The sequence below is a fragment of the Adiantum capillus-veneris genome, chromosome 14 (assembly GCF_014529385.1).
Source record: "Adiantum capillus-veneris isolate H3 chromosome 14, ASM1452938v2, whole genome shotgun sequence".
Taxonomy (NCBI): domain Eukaryota; kingdom Viridiplantae; phylum Streptophyta; class Polypodiopsida; order Polypodiales; family Pteridaceae; genus Adiantum; species Adiantum capillus-veneris.
Window position 1 is genome coordinate 22,719,972 of NC_140944.1, and position 17,711 is coordinate 22,737,682.

Consider the following 17,711-nt stretch of genomic DNA (forward strand, 5'->3'; position numbering starts at 1 on the left):
ATTTTATTATTCAATAAGAATTTAATTTTTGAATACATATATTTGGCTTTATTTTTTCAAGGGGGTTTTTTTAAGATTAAAAATGATATACTTAGATCTGTAAAAGTTTATCTTTTTTCTAAGTGATCGAGAAAAAAAAAGATCGCCTCATGTCGACTTGGTGATGTCTTGCTATGCATGCAAATAAAGAGGCGAGGAGAGAGAGAGAGAGAGAGAGAGAGAGAGAGAGAGAGATTTTATTGTTGAGCTCATATTGTGTAAGGGGGACGTGTCTAGCCTAATCGCAAATTCGTTGCCTCGTTAGAGAGAAAAATATGATGTTAAAACAAAACATCATGCGAAGGGAGTCCATTACTTAATTCATTGCCAAGAGACCTCAAATTGACCTTATAATTATTGAACTTAACACACATACACATAGATAGAGAGAAAGAAGGGGGGGGCGGAGACCGGGGGGGGCAAACTTTCTATAATTAGGAGTATGTTGGAGCTTGGCATGACCAACTAGAAGGAGATTTGTCCTTGGTCAATCCACAAGAATGTGGAGAGTAACTACACCTCATTAGTTGTTCGATCTTACACTCGAAAAGGTAGACATAGTGTTAATTCAAAAGATAGATTTGTGCTTGGTTGATGTGAATGTGGAGGTCACTTAGACCTTTTGTGTTATCATACATTGTTATCTAGAAAGTAGTTATAGGGGTGGTTGATACACAAGTGTATTAAAGAGCTATAAAAGCTCACAGGAGAATCATAGGCATTTTCCCACATTTGCCCTCCTTGTGAAGGGAAGGAGAACATTGCTTCAATTGACGCACATGTAGCCGCGGAAATGCGCGGATCACATACTAGTATATATAATCTATACTAATAGATAAAGGGGAAGGAGATTCTGGCTCCCCCCCCTGACACGCGTCAAATGGAGATCCATCCGGCAGTGTCGTCTGCAGGCCCGGGCAACACAGTGACGCAAAGAGAGAGAGAGAGAGAGAGAGAGAGAGAGAGAGAGGCGGCGAAGCCGCCGGCTACACTAGTGTAGCTTAAAATTTTCAAGGAAGAGGGCCTCCACGTGTCACTCCCTAGTTCACTTCAAAGAAAACCTTACAAGACAGCTAATCTAAAATGTAAAACTGAAGGGTAAGATTGTAAGAAACGAGAGCCAACTTTACAAAACATTTAATTTAAAATGTAAAAGTGAAGGGTAAATCTTACAAAACATTTAATCTAGAATGCAAAAGTGAAGGGTAAGATTGTAAGAAATGACAGCCTTTGTAGAATGTAAGAAATGACAAGCTTTTTAAAATGTAAACTCAAAAGAGTTTCTATTCTTTATCAAGTAAATGTACCAATTTGATTGCATATAACAAAAAAGGGATAATTTTAGTGAAGGTTTTGCTACTTAATACAAATTTACTTTTTAAAGATATAACAAAAAAGGAAGAACTTTAGTGGAAATTTTTTAATTTAATAAAAGTTTTATTTTTGAAGATATATTTCGCTTTATCTTTTCAAGAGGCTTTTTTCAAGATCAATATTGCTATTTTTTAGAAATTTTTGAAAGTGTGTATTTCTTTAAAGAGATTGATAAAAGAAAAAAGCTCGCTTAATGTTGACCTAGGGTTGTCTCGCTTTGAGGACATGCATGACATGTAAATGCAGGGGTTGTTCTCCACGTTATTAACCATGAGAGAGAGAGAGAGAGAGAGAGAGAGAGAGAGAGAGAGAGACCATCGCATTGCATGTGTGTGTGTGTGTGTGTGTGTGTGTGTGAGAGAGAGAGAGAGAGAGAGAGAGAGAGAAAGATTTTACCATTGAGCTCACGCACCCATCAAGCCCTTCAAATTTTCAAGATATTATTTATTGGCATTATAGTGTATTTTTAAAAAGACAGCTAAAGTTTTTCACCCATAGAAGATGGATTAAATACCCGATAAAGACTAACCCTCACATTAACATCCCAAATGGATAGAGAGATTGCCCAGTTGGATGGACCTTTTACCAATGCTGGGATATTTTATTCTTTTTATTTTTAAGAGTTAACCTGTGGGCCATTCTTAAAAATAATTCTTTACATGTTGGAAGGCAAGGTGTCTATCAAAAATCAACTGGAGAGAGAGAGAGAGAGAGAGAGAGAGAGAGAGAGGACAATTTTGTAGTGCCCAACAAATGATGCAGGAGGAGAGAGAAGAGAGATCAAAAATGTTCCAGGGTGTAGGAACAATCTAAAGAGACATTAAAAGTTACACAATAAGTCTTCAACAAAAGTGAATATCTACACACACACACACACAAAAGACAAAAGACAAAAGTGAATATCTACACACACACACACAAAAAAAACAAAGAAGAAAAAAAAAATTAATGTCATAGGAACAATCCCAAAGATATATTGGACAACATGGGTGAGAACAAAGTTATTTTTGTTTCATCTTCTCTCTCTCTCTCTCTCTCTCTCTCTCTCAAACACACACACATACACACACACATCTTGATAAAAGGAGAATCTAAAATGTTGTAGGAACGATAATGGGAGGGAGAGAGAGAGAGAGAGAGATGGCATCTCTTGCATTTTCCTTGCTTATCCCACTGCTACTCCTTGCTACCTTGCCTCCCCCTTCTCTCTCATTAACCTTCAATTACCCTCACATGGGCAACTCTGTCAGGCAGTACTTGATAGACAAGGGCAATGTCTCCTTCAGCCCTCAGTATGTGGAGCTTACCTGGTTCGACAACGATCCCTCGCAGAGTGCTGGTCGTGTTTACAATCAAGACCAGCTCTTCCTCTGGGACTCTGCTACCAATGAGGCCGCGTCTTTCAATTGCTCTTTCTCATTCAGCATCGTCCTTAATGGCAATGAGCCCGCCGATGGGCTCGCCTTCTTTTTGCTCAATCCTTCTCTCTCTGAACTCCCTGAAGAAGGGAAGGGGTTCTGGCTGGGTCTCCTCAATGCGACCACAAATAATACCGCCTCAGCAAGCGTTATGGCCGTCGAATTTGACACCTATTTCAACACTTTCGACCCCAACGACAACCACATTGGCATTGACATCAACTCAATTGCATCTGCAAACTACTCTGATCTCAGCTTTAAGCTATCAGAGTCTTCCTCTGTTTTCTCTTGGGTTGATTACTCAAGCTCAGAGAATCTGCTGGAAGTTTATGCCACAAATGTGTCAAGCACCAAGCCCACCTCCCCACTGGTATCCTATTCTATCAATTTGGCCCAAGTTTTACCAGAGAATGTTCTCATTGGATTTTCTGCGGCTACTGGAGCTGCATCTGAGTATCATCGCTTACTTTCGTGGAGCTTCAATAGTACGTCCATAGGAAACAATGGTGTTGCACCAGCACCAGCACCACCCGCCCTAGTTCTTCCGATTAGCAACAATAAGGGCTCTAAGGTAGGCCTCATTGTGGGTCTACTTAGTGCAGGCATTTTCGTCAGTGCGGTTCTACTTCTACTGCTATTTGGATTGCGAATCCGGCAAAGAAAGAAACAGCAAAGATCCGATCAGCCAATTCCCTCGGGCATCGATCTGAGTGGACTGCCCTCTCCTTCAGCTGCGGGTTTAGGGCCTCGCGAGTTCAACTACAGAGAATTAAGCGAGTCAACCGATAATTTTGGTGAAGATTTCATGCTGGGGAAAGGTGGCTTTGGAACAGTCTACAAAGGAGTTTTACCCATCGATGGTGAGGTTGCGGTGAAGTGCATATCACAGAAATCCGCACAAGGAGAGAAGGAGTTCTTTGCCGAGGTAAGCATTATAAGCCGCATTCGCCATAAAAACTTGGTCCAGCTTAAAGGATGGTGCAAAGACAAGAGCAACCTTCTTCTTGTTTATGAGTACTTGCCTAATGGTAGCCTGGACCACTATCTCTTCAGCAAGAGATCCTCATTGATTCTGAGCTGGAGCAAAAGGTTTGTAATTAAATGCCATTTAGCCACCATTTTCTCCACACATATACAAGTGCCTGCACGCGCACGCAGATTGATACATTCGATTTGTCTGTGAGTCTTGTAAGCACCCTCCTGAGTAGGAGCCCACAATGTCTTAACCTTCTGACTCCTTGACTTGGGTATTCCCCAGGTACAATATAGTTTGTGGATTGGGTTCTGCCTTACAATACCTGCATCAAGAGTGTGAAAAGGTCATTGTCCACAGAGACATCAAGGCAAGCAATGTCATGCTAGACTCCAATTATAACGCCAAGCTTGGAGACTTCGGGCTTGCCCGGCAATTAGGGGAAGGGGTGGAGGGGCATACGACACTCACCGCAGGCACAGTGGGCTATATGGCACCGGAAACTTATGGAACAGGCCGAGCAACCACCCAATCTGATGTGTACAGCTATGGAATGGTTCTGCTAGAGGTAGTGTGTGGCCGCCGCCCCCATTGACACGAGCTTGCCTGGAGAATTGGAAGGGCGCCTCCTAGACTGGGTTTGGGACTTGCACAGCAAGGGGAAACTGAAAGAAGCTTCTGATGCCATACTTGAAGCGGCTTTTGATGACGAGCAACTTCTCAGAACATTGATTGTTGCACTCGCTTGCGTACACCCAGAACCCAAACTGAGGCCATCCATTCGTCTCGCTTTAGAGGCATTGCAAGGAAGGGTTTCCCTGCCCACCATTCCTACTTTCAAGCCTGTGGCTTATTACGGCCCCCCTCCGTCAACAAACCTCTTCTTGAGTGCAACTACAATCGGTTCCTCTTGTCCCCCAGCCTCCTCATGTTCATCGGGACCCGACACCGATATGAGTGAGAAAGCTCTTCTGCATTCATAGACATAATCTCAAGGGATCACACAGGGAATTAAGCATCAGTCTTGCACCATGCTCCGACACAAGCATACTGCAACACATGATCCAAACAAGCTTGAGGTCCCTGTAAGTCCAAGAGTTCGAGAATTTGTAATCTAGATCCTAATTTGACTTCAGGGGTTCCTTTAGACATTCAAAAGACTTGTTAATGTTTGTGCTTAGGATGCCTTTTGTGGCAGCTTAATGTCTTTGTGTCATAGCTCAATGTCTTTGTGGCAGCTTAGTGTCTTTGTGTCATAGCTCTCTGAAGCCGCCTATAAAAACACATGACATGGCTGAACCCTCTTTCATTCTAGCTCACGCAAAAACTACATGCACACACACATTAATGCATGCTTTCAAAAATAGGCAACAATGGAACAACATTTCCTGATGCGAAATTGTTTTGCTTCAAAACCAGAGAATGAAACAAAGCTTGCCTGCAAACTCTTGGCAACTTGCGGGGAGCCAGAGACTTGGGTTCTTTCCAACTTCAACACGTCCGCCAGCTAAACACACAGTGGTCCTAGAATACTGGCATTGAAGCAGGGTCCCCAGTCTCTCTGTGTAGCCCTCATTGTGGAGGAGGATGCAGACACATTAACCCAGCTACATACTGACGCCCAAAGCTCGTCCTGGCATTCTACGTTGTCGATGCAGGCAGCGTCTTGGCGCCTGATCATGCCAGGACCCGGTGGTGGGATGCAATACAATAATGCAATGAAACATTACTCGTCGCCTACTGAAATTGCAAAGTATATATACACTGCACATCATGCCATACAAAAGTATGGTGGAGAGTTGGCAGTTTGATATCTCCAAAAATTAAAACAAATGGAAGCTGTGCCTTGGTCCGTAGCATTTATGTGTTGCACCAAGCAAACACATAGACATGGAAAATTGGATGCAGATAAGGGGCCTTGCAATGTTGTCAAACTGGAGTCACACTTCTGTAGTCAAAACGTCAAGTGTTGTGAATATATGTCCTCCTTGCCATACGCAAAACACACATTTAAACAAATACAGAAGATGTAAGATATTGATTAAGCTTAAAGTGAAGCAGGTCTAACTTTATATTCTATGTCAAAGGTCCACTACATAAAGAGTTATGGATGCTTTTCTACAAGCGTCTTACAAACCATACTTGTACTTAATTTAAACTTGATTAGAGAAAACTGGCTTGTCTATTGACTAACGCTCATAGTAGGCTTGTTCTAGTCTATTTTTTTACTAAGTACATTCTAGCAGCAAGGTTGATTTATTGTTGTTTTTTATGATCACGTTTGCGTGGGTGGAGATATACTCTCTTACGTTCCTTTGAGATGTTCAATATTTAGGGTCTTTTGCCCATTTAAGAGTGCCTTGCGTTCATCATCAATATTTCCCCCTTGCTCAACTCTGCCATTTTTGCCAAAGTTGGAGATTACCCCCGCCTTTGAGAGGCAGAGGATGCGAGGGAACAGACTTTGAAGTCAACAAAGGACATATTTGTTGACGTTTGCTCCGCCCTACCCACTGCTCTGTGAAAATGCGTCCTAAGGCTAGGTTCAGATGAGGCGGAGGAAGGGCCGCATAAAGGAGTGTGTTTCCTTTATGGCATAAGCTTAATGGACACAACACATAATTCTTATTTTTGGACCCAACATAGGATAAGAAATACCCCTCCCCCCTTTGGACCAGTTTCTACTACCATCCCCTTTTCAGCGTGAAGTGCGAAGAGCGCGGTTTTGGTTGCTGCAGTCAATAGTGCAAAGATCAGAGGCAACCTAGATTCGCTAAGGCAGTTCAGTGAGTTATTCATAACCTCCACCTCCGTCTGAACTAATGAGGGAAAAAGCTTCCAAAGCATGAATTTGTATCGCCGGATCGTCGGAATCCACTTTAGCATGTTTGTGTGTCTGTGTGAGTGTGGCTATACCTGCACGCACATGAGCTTATATCCAGTGGCATGTTATGGCAAGTATGGACTCTTTTGATCTATGCACATCTTGCAAGCAAGGACTAGTACCTCGCACATCTTGCAAGCAAGGACTAGTTTATCGTCTTTGGTTGAGTTTATTGGTATATGTCAGAGGCATTATTCAAAGTAATAGAGAATGTTGGGTTTGGTGCAAAGGACAAAGTTTCCATTATCGCAGCTGCCAACAAGCGATGGGTGCAATTGCATATGCCATTGCATGGTGCTGCATTTGTATTGGATCCCAACTTTCAAATGCACCAACAATTGGCCAATAAAGAAGTCATCTGACTTCAAAACAATGTGCTCTCAACTATTGGGATAGGAGGATGGAAAAACTTCTTTTCATCAGTGAGTTGATTATGCAATAGAACTAGCATGTTCCAGTATCCATGGCATATAGATGCCATTGCACACACAAGTGCGTCTCTATGGTGGAAGGAGTATGGTGGGGAGAAAGTGGAGCTACAACACATTGAAGTTAGGGTTCTATCTGTTGCAACATCAAGTGGAAGCTATGAGAGAAATTTGTCGGCTTTTGACTTTATGCATACCAAGAAACAAAACTGGCTTCACCCTTAACTTGCTACTGATTTGGTTTATGTTTTTTGCAACATGAGACTTATCCATAAGCCAGTGAACATTGCATCAAGAGTAGCACAAAATAACTACGGTGTCTCTCAAACCCATGAAGCTATAGCTGCGAAAGTAGATGATGACGATGATATGGAATGGGAGATAGCTGCGAAAGTAGATGATGACGATGATATGGAATGGGAGATAGCTTCAGAATGCTCTGATATGGATGAAATAGATGAAATGATTGGTTTGTTTGATGGAGACAAAGATGTATGACTAAAGGCCTATAAGTTTTTCTCACTCTAAGTACGTGAAAACTATGAAAAATTGCCATGTTACACTACAAGATGTTCACCTCTCTCTCTCTCTCTCTCTCTCTCTCTCTCTCTCTCTCTCTCTCTCTCTCTCTCTCTCTCTCTCTCTCAAGCTACTTTTGCAATAAGAGTCATGATTACAGTTAGATACAATATAATTTGTTTGATCAAGAATACAAAAATGGACAGTTGAGGGGATAAATGACGAGCTATGACTACAAAAATTGTATCCCTTTGCATTTTCTTCAAATCAAAATAGATAGGGGTAAAGTGAGCGAAGTGCTCAAGCCAAAGATTGAGTCAGCTTGTTCAGTAGTTCATCTATGTTGAACTCATTATCACGGGAGATGGTTCTGCAGGTTTTTGTTGCAAAGGACAATCCTGATCTAGCAATGGTCCATATAGTGTGATGCATATTGTTGCAACTTGGCTTGGGCCTCTGATAGCTCTATCTCAAGCTCAAGGATTTTGCCATGCAAAATATCAGGTGTCTCTCCTTGGCTTGCAAGATCTTGTCCTTGGCTTGCTAATGCAATGAGCATCTTTGATTCTTTGGGAATAAGAACTATGGGACGTTTGCGTGCAAGCATTGGATTATTGACATGACTTACTGCCACTTTCTCTGCAATCCGACCATGTCCAATGCCAGAGTTCTTGGGGTGATCTGACCAATCTACACGTTTCCCAAGGATGTCGTAAACATAGCACTACTGTATAAAGTAGAGTGTCATTTGGTTATTGTTTGACATAACTCTCTCTCAACGTATGAATCTTTGTAATACTCGTGTGAGTCCTTTGTGCTACAAATTTGATAGCTTTACGAGAGCTGATTCCTTTGCATTGCAACTGATTCAAAAAAGTTGTTGGTGCACAAATTGGTTTGGACATAGCTTCCTGCTCTCCTTAAGGCTGAGAGGCTCGCCTTGCAACCCAAACTCGTCCTCTTAGATTCTAGCAATAGCTTCGAGGTCTTTCTCTTGGCCATAACTCTCTCTCTCTCTTCTTTGTAGATGGCCTGTGCTTCAACGTTCTTAAGTTCTTCTTCTATATCTGTCAATCAAGCGAATATGTCATCATTAGAAAGACTTATCATGAAGGCAACAAGTCATCACTTTTAAATCTTCAAAGATAACTTAATCATGCTGCAAGAAAGAGACATAACATTTATCACCATGTCGTTGGAAAGAGACAAGATAACTTGATCAATTATATAATTTGCAAGCGCAACTAAAGAGGAGAATAATCAAATCATCATCTGATCGTAGACCAGAAATCATTACAATGTCATAGCCCACTCTATGGGCACCGTTTAGACAGAGAGAAAGATCAAAAGCGCTAGGTCGGGTTGAGGGATTGTTTTGCTTGCCACTCTCAAGGTGGGTAAGTAAGTACATTGCTTAAAAAATCCATTTTGTTTTGCTCTTGTGGCATTGACATGCGCTTCAAGATTTGTTTACAAGTATGACACATGGGAAAGATAGATCCATGGATTTATTCCAGGGAGTGCAATTAGTAGATATGCATTCTAGGGTAGCCCATGGAAAATCTCTATCAATCTGCTTTTTTATTTCTATTTGCGAGTTGCGGAGAGGAGGAAAGCATGTCATTGTTTTGGTCTTTGTACATGACCCCCAATCCACAATGCCTTCATAGATCCCCTTCTGTCCAAAGTGAAGCATCATGTTGGAGATATCGTGCGCATGCAAATACTTTAGGGTTGGAAGAAGAGCATTTATTATCTGCAAAATGTTATTATGGAACTGCTCTATTGTTTCTTCAATGATTACATTATTGTGAATGGTAGTTGACTGTCATCTGCAGTGCACTCTTTTATCCACTGCTCTACATGGCAGCCATTCCAAAAACATGGAATGAGCATTGGACATTCTATGTGGCGGACTATGGCAAGTGGATAAATAATGCCATGATGAGAGATGTCCAAAACTGTGGCTTCATCATTAACCTGATGATCCACTGTGGGTCCATGCAAGTTGACTTTGAAGATCTTCGTCGCATACAGTGGCTCTTCAAATGCAGGATGTGTGACACCTACACGCTTCATGTGTGCCCATGATCTCCTTTCTCCTAGCTGTGGAGCCTGTATGTTGAAGATTGCAATTTCCGGTAAAAGATGCAATATAGGGGGGAGATGAGACTGATCGAGAGCGAGAGTGGCACTAGCAACAGACTCTATTCTAACAGACTCTGTTGCTCCTGGCTCTTCAATGGCATTGGAAGAGCTGTCTCTCGTGCGCTTTGCTGCTCTTTCCAGCTTTCTCTTGCTCTTGAACTCAGTATACAACTGTTGCACAAGTTGTATGCGAGTAGGTATGCCTGGAAAAGTATTGATTTTATGATTTTTTAGATCCTAAAAAATCTTTGCGATCTGCCTAGTAGACTGTTTGATCATGTTCAATAATGAACCTGATGTCATTAGAGATATGTCAAAAGCAACGGGTGTAAATGGGACCTGAAGATGCTCAAATACAGACTCCGCTAAGGCCTCTGTGAGCTGGTAATAATGTTCAGGAGCAAAGGGGTTTAGGCAATGACAAAGCTCAGGCGCTGACATGTGATGAAAGTGACGTACTATCACTTTGAAGGAAAATCTTTGTTGATGTTTCACCAGCTTAGTATCTGCCATATCTACAAGATATAATTTTAAAACATAAACGTTGTCAGACGAGAGGGGAAACTATCAAAATCGTGTCATGACTAATCCATACACAATTGACATAATTTATAGCAAACAATGATATATTATGATTGCAATCCATACATTGTAAATAGAGAGGAGAACACACAAAGAGAGAGATGGAGAGAGGTGAACATACCAGGAGTGTAAGGGACGCTCATCACAAGAAGTGGACCCTGTTATGTGTGTTACATAATACACATAAACAATGTGAAAAACCCATCTTGTGTGAGGTACGCTCAACACAAGTCTTCGACGTTGTTGTAATGTTCATTGATAGTTTAGTCAATCTAGTCCCTGATGAAGTGTGTGGAATGCACAACACAACCATCAGTGGACAGTTTAACAATCTCATATTGTGGTCAAACAAGGTACATATTTACATCCAAGACAACACCAAGTCATCAATTGATGCGTGTCATGCTAAGATGAAGAGGGCATAGGTATGCATCTCTCTACTCTTACACAGACAAACATATCCCTCATTTTTCTATGTAGTAAGAACGATGATGTGACTTAATCTAATCTTTGATGAAGTGTGTGGAACTCATAACACAAACATTCATGAACAACTTAACCATCTCATATGCAAGCCAAATATCGTATTTATGTACATCCAAGACAACACCAAGTCATCTAGTGATGAACAATGAGGTGTCTTTGGAGTTTGAAGCACAAGAGTAACCAGTGCGTCACACAGAGATGAAGAGGGCATAATCTATGCATCTCTCCACTCTCTATTTGACGAGCAAAACTTTTGCGTTTCTACGTGATACAAACGATGATTTGAGCTGATCTAAAATTGAGAAACCTATAGGTCACTCTGAAGTGAGAGGTGTAGCATCATGCCCACTGCACTCCACGAGTCAACCACTAAATTCTAACTCAGCTCTGTGGTGAAAGATATACTACTGCACCACACGAGTAAGAATCTAAGTCTGTCATAAAACCCTTCTCTACAGTGAGCCAAGTGGATGCAATGCACGAGAAAACGACTAGCTTTTACTCACTTTTGTGGTGAGCCGGATGGCTACACACCACGAAGTGGCCTATAACCTGCAAGCCAACTCTATGGTGAGAGAAAACTATTGCACCACACGAGTCTGTCACAACACACAAAAACAAGTTAGAACAAATGTACACAACTTTAAAAGTATATCTCAATAATCTCTAGGTGTCTGTTGCACTCTTAACTGCAGTCGCTGGTTTCGATCGAAACCAACAACCGTCTTTATATAAGACGTTTTTTCGATCGAAAGATATTTTGATTGAAAAGAAAAAACATGGCTATTCGGTGATTATTCGGGATTTTAGCGTATAATGACGTTTTATACGTATATCTTTTTCGATATGGACGTATAAATGCAACCCAGCATGAGTGTCTTGGATTCTGCTTTATGTAATGCTCTTCTTACAATGTATGGAAGGTGTGGATCTATAGGGAGTGTAGAGAATGCTTTTCTCCTTCCTACAAGCAGGCCCAATTGCCTGATAAGAGCATTGTCGGCAACTCCATTGATTTATGAAGAGACCCAAAAGTACAGACATCTCCAAGGCATTTAAGAATAATTCCAAGGCTCATATCTTGTCTAGTCCCTTTGCTGTGGATTTTTAACATGACCTTTCCAATGATAAGCATACTAATCTCCAAATCCTGATGCGTTAGCTTTGTGTTCAATGCCATATCTGACTGGCTTTAACTCCTCAAGCTGCTCAGGTTTACAATCTATGATATAATGCAACTAGCCATGCCATTTTGGGGGTACAATTGACGCATCATAGTTATTCAAATCAACATATTCAACCCACCTATGCCTCCCATAATGTGCGTTTAACTTTTCATAGTACTTGTTTCCGAACTTGTCCACTTCAACAAGTGTTGCTCCTCGATTGTGCAACTCGGATTGCCATCTCGAAGAGTTGCCCCCGCCAGCCGCCCGTGCCTAGACTGCAAGTTGATTCTTTGGAAACAGACGTCCACCTTCTCTCTCTCTCTCTCTCTCTCTCTCTCTCTCTCTCTCTCTCTCTCTCTCTCTCTCTCTCTCTCTCTCTCTCTCTCTCTCTCTCTCTCTCTCTCTCTCTCTCTCTCTCTCTCTCTCTCTCTCTCTCACTCAAAGTGGCTATATACAAACCTGAATGAAAAAATTTGAACTGCTTATTTTTGGAAAATTTTGAGCTGCTTATTCTTACTCGATGCTTCAGAAGCCGAGGTGCAAAATTTCTTCATGGTGGCGTAACCTTTTCATGGCAAAGTTATTTTTTTAGCATTTCTTTAATTTAAAGCACGGGCCACATGGTGCCTCGTGCGTTTAGCTAGTGAAAAAAGAGCCTTTGGCTCACCGAGTGAATCGTTAAATATAGACGTCACTATTTTTGGTTTTTTGTTGACTTGAGATGCTTTATGTTGAGCTGATCAATGACTCTTGATGATGGATATAAGGACGAAATTTGGGAGTCCACAAAGTGGCTAGGAGAGAAAGGTGTGTAGGAACTGGTCTTGGTTGAAAACATGAGAAATTAATCGAGCAAGAATGTGATCAAAAGCTAATCATTCAAGTAGGGTATGAGGCTCATACTCTCCAAAACTCCAAGGGCATAATGTGCATATACGGGACATATACAAAGGGGCTCTCCCCAAGTGCCCCAACGCTTTACTTGGTATAAAAGGGAGTGGATCCAAGCTTGATTGCAACTGTGATGTGGATTTTGGATACATGGATAGACTCAAGTAGTATAGGTCTATGATCGTCTTTCTTAGAGAAGAAAATGTGCTTTTGTAATTGGAGACAATGTGGGTGATGTGTAGATGGCTAAGACAGCTTCACTAAGTGGGAACGTTCTCTTATGAGATGGCCAATGAATTAGTTAGTAATTACTATGATAATTACTATGGTAAACCCAAGGTGTATAAATAGGGCCCGTTACATTGTAATCGGGTTAGCATGTGGGTTAGCATTTCGGTGGCATTTGTACTTGAGTTGTCAATCATTGGCAGTTGATGGCTGTATTCTCTCTGTAAATCATATCATACTCACTGTAATCTTTTATCTGTAATACCAATCACGGCAGATCTTCCAATTACACTTACTCTGTGTCGAGTACTCTAAATCTGAATCTGAACATTATTCTCAATACGTAGTCTGATTCTCATTCCAATATAGGTAAATTCCAGTTCAGTTTCTGATTCTCTGTCCAGTAGACTGTCTAAACTAACACATCATCAGTAGCCGAAATCTTCTAACACTGGAATTAGCTATCTCAAGAGATCAGCTCTAATTCCATTTTGGTGATCACGGTGGCAGGAGCTGAAGCTCGTTGACTGAAAGACTCTTCTCCCAGTTGGAAGTTTTCAGCAATGGCACCTAAATCCAGTCGTTGGCCGGAAATCCACCATTCGTGTTGATCCTATTCCTAAGGAGTCAGGAAGAGAGTCTGACCCTAAGCAAGAGAAGATGACTGACACTGAGGCTCGGAAGGAGCATAGTCAGGCTGATGAGGCGCAGGACTCACAGCAATCCAGTCATTCTCAATGTAGACGGGCAGAAAGGGAAGCACGGAAAGCCAAGAGTTCTCGGTCTCGGCAGGGGGATGAGGGTACCAAGGGAAGTAAAGGCAGTCACCGCACTTCTAGAAGGCAGGCCAAAGAGGACACTGACACCGAGACAGAGACAGAGATTGATTGGGATGCTGACACTAAAAATTGCAAGAAGACTTCCAAGCGCCGTTCTAAATCCAAGAAGAGAAGTGGCAAGATCAGTGGTAATCGGAATGAAAATTTCTTTTCCAATATTCAAGGGAGTTAAGAAGGATGATCCAGACGTTCACATATAGGCTTTTGAACAGTATGTTGAACTGAAAAATATTGATGAAGATGATTGGGGGGAATACTTCCCGCAAACCTTGAAGGAGGCAGCGAGGAAATGGTATTACCATTACCCCGCCTGCCAGCTCAGGTCATAAAACAAATTGCTTAAAGCCTTTAGACAGGAGTATTCCGCTCAGGTCATACAACAAATTGCTTAAACCCTTCAGACTGGAGTATTCCGACAATAGGGGTGATGAAGATATCCTCTGTGAACTGGATAAGATCAAGTAGCGGAATCTATCAGTCCGAAGTTATGTGGAAAAGATCAAGGAGCTAACCAGGCAGTTACAGGAACCGCCATCTGAGAAGAGGTTGAGGGCATGATTTCTGAATGGTTTTAGAAGCAAAAAGCTTAGGGATCAGGAGGTACCGGCTCCTACCAAGAAATTCAATGATCTGGTACAACGGGCACTGAAGCTGAACAGCAGGCCAAGAAGGAAAAGAGCCACAAAAAGTGAAGCTCCAGCAGCAGTAGCTCTGCTACTGAGAGTTCTGATTCCAGTGAGGTGTCCAGTATCTCTGAAAGCAGCTCTAATGAACGGTCCAAGGAGAATTCAAATAAGGGATCTTGGACCATGAAAATTAAAGAAATGGCTAGACAGATTGCCGAGATTAGCCACACCAGACAGCCAGTTCGAAAGATGGAGACTTGGTGTTCGAAATGCAAATCCAAGCATCATATCTCCAACGAGTGCCCACAATGTACCTACTGTAAGGCTTTTGGTCATTTATGGAACAATTGTGGCATCAGGATTCATCACTTTAAGAAGGGCAAAGACCTGTCAGTGGTCACCTATACTGAACTAGTGAAGGTAGAACCCGCCAAAGTAGCTCAAGAGGAGAGACCAGGTACCAGTGGTACTGGTCAAGGACGTGGACGATTCCAAACGGGTATGGGCTGAGGCAGAGGGCGTGGCAACTTCCAGAATCGGAGTATGAACTGCTACACTTGTGGGAAGTACGGCCATTTCGCAGCTCAATGCCCAGACGCACCTGCAACTACTGCTACTGCGGCTAAGGCACCAGAGCCAGTCCCAGTACGGGTAGTCACAAGAAGCAAGGGTGTAGTGATTGAAGAAATTCCAGAAACACCAGTCAATACTACCAATAGCAAGTGGGCTCAACAAAGAGAAATTTGGAAGGCCAAGGGGAAAGAGAAGGTGGTAGATGAATGGCAAGAGCAGAGAGAACTAGCGGCTAAAATCACGAAGGATTTAGCCAAGAAACTGCGGAGCAGCCAGAAAGTTCTGAAGCTCGAGTCATTCAGAGGATACCAACCCAATCAACTGATAAAGATCAGTCAATACCGGCCATACCTGAGACCATGCTGGCTGCGGTACAAGGAATGGTTAATGAACTGAGAGTTGATGGAAGGATTGGAAGCACTGCAAAAGAGGAATGGCAGTGTGAGGATACAACCAGTTCTTCAAGCTCTGACAACCAGTCTGACCAAGAGAGAGAAGAAATCCATGTTAAAATTTGTGATAGAATTCAGAAGCTGACTGTAGAGCTGGAGAATATCAGAAAAACCTTGCCTGAAGTGGCAAACTTCATCAGACAGCGCAGGAAAGCTGAGGCGGAGGTCAGAACAGTGGACCTGACGGCCGTCCAAGATGATGAAGTTCCACTCATTCAAGTGGACTACAAGGTGCGGAAGCAATGGGAACCTCTTTCAAGTGTTATCTTGGATGGAGGAGCAGGAGTAAATATAATGGGAGAACATCTCCAACAGAGAATGGGTATCATGAATCTAAATCCAACACCATTTAAAGTGTGAATGGAAAATCACAGAGTGGTACAAGCTATGGGCATGATTGAAAATATGCAGATAAGAGTAGGGAGGGAAAAATTTAAAACCAGTTTCTTAGTTTTGGATGTGCAAGGGGCATATGGGATGCCACTAGGGCGCCCATGGTTGAGAACAGCACATGTTGTTCATGACTATGCAAACCAAACATTAACCATAGAAGGGGCCAGCGGCAGAATTCAGATCTAGATGAACAATACTAGGAGCTGGAGAAAAGAGCTGAGGCTGAAGGAGTTATGCCAGAAGTACATAGCCAAGAAGATCGAACGAATGTTAGCGGCCCTGAACATATTTCCTTTAGCAAAGATTGACTTGAATGCAATTTTACTGAATCAAGAGCAGGCTGACAAGCAAAAAAAGCAATTCCCAGAGCAGTTTACTGAAATCAACATAGGGGAAAGAACAGTTCAGTTAACTGGGAGGTTGGTAGAATCAGCTGATATTGGTATGGTAGAAGAGCCAGTATGTTCTGAAGAGCACACAGTGGATCAAAATGCTGATTCAGAACTGAATGGACCATCCTGGGATTATGTTGAAGAGTCGACTAAACGAAAAGGAGGCGGGCCTAATTGGTTTCTTCCAGACGACCAAGAAGTGGAAGAATGGAACCTAGGATCGGAGGATAGTCCTAGGATGATCAAGGTCAACAAGCATCTCAACCCGGCAATGAAGGAAAAGGCACGCAGGATGTTCCAGAACTACAAAGACGTGTTCGCCTGGGAACACACAGACCTGAAGGGAGTTGAACCTGAAGTATATCAGCACCGGATATCGTTGAAGCCAGATGTTAGGCCAGTACGACTACAAAGATACCGAATGAACCCCAACTATGCTAAGAAGTTCAAAGAGGAGATTGATAATCTTCTCAAGGCTGGGTTCATCACAGAGGTGGCCAGTGGCGATTGGCTATTTCCCATAGTCATCATTCCCAAGAAAAATGGGAAATTGAGAGTTTGTGTCGACTATAGGAAACTCAACGCCCAAACTATCAAAGATCCATTTCCATTTCCTTTTATTGACATGTTGCTTGATGAGATCACAGGATATGAAATGTATAGCTTTATGGATGGTTACAGTGGCTATAACCAGTTACAGATCGCTCCTGAAGATAGAGCGAAGACCACTTTCATCACCGAGTGGGGAGCTTTCATGTATCTGGTGATGCCTTTCGGCTTGTGCAATGCACCAGCTACCTTTCAGCGGTGTATGATGGAAATGTTTAATGAATTCCTTCATCAGTTCCTCGCTATCTTTATGGATGACTTTACTGTATATTCAGATGAGGAACAGCACCTACTATTCCTAGAAATGGTTTTCAAACGCTATCAGGAGAAGCGGATTTGTTTAAATCCATTTAAATCCGTTTTCCTAGTCTGGAAGGGACAGCTACTGGGACATGTGGTTTCCAGAATGGAATAGAAATAGCCAATGACAAAATTCACTGTGTTCAGCAAGCTAAAGCACCCAGAAATGCTTCAGAGTTAAGCTCTTTCCTAGGTTATGTTAACTTCTATAGAAGGTTTGTACATAAGTTTGCTTCTCAAGCAGTACCATTATATGAGCTTACAAAGAAGACCAGTAAGTTCAATTGGACTGCTGAATGTGAGGAGAGCTTCCAGAATCTGAAAAAAGCCATTATCAGTAAACCAGTCCTTAGGCAACCAAACTGGGATGTTATTTTCCATGTACATG

General features: G+C 42.2%; 1 pseudogene across 1 annotated transcript; it reads left to right on the top strand.

The window, feature by feature from the left end:
• Positions 1-2,517: 2,517 nt before the first annotated feature.
• On the top strand, positions 2,518-5,103 carry LOC147442078 (L-type lectin-domain containing receptor kinase IX.1-like; annotated as a pseudogene). Its single transcript, XR_015190280.1, has 2 exons — positions 2,518-3,920; positions 4,090-5,103. The product of XR_015190280.1 is annotated as an L-type lectin-domain containing receptor kinase IX.1-like (transcript).
• Positions 5,104-17,711: the final 12,608 nt, after the last annotated feature.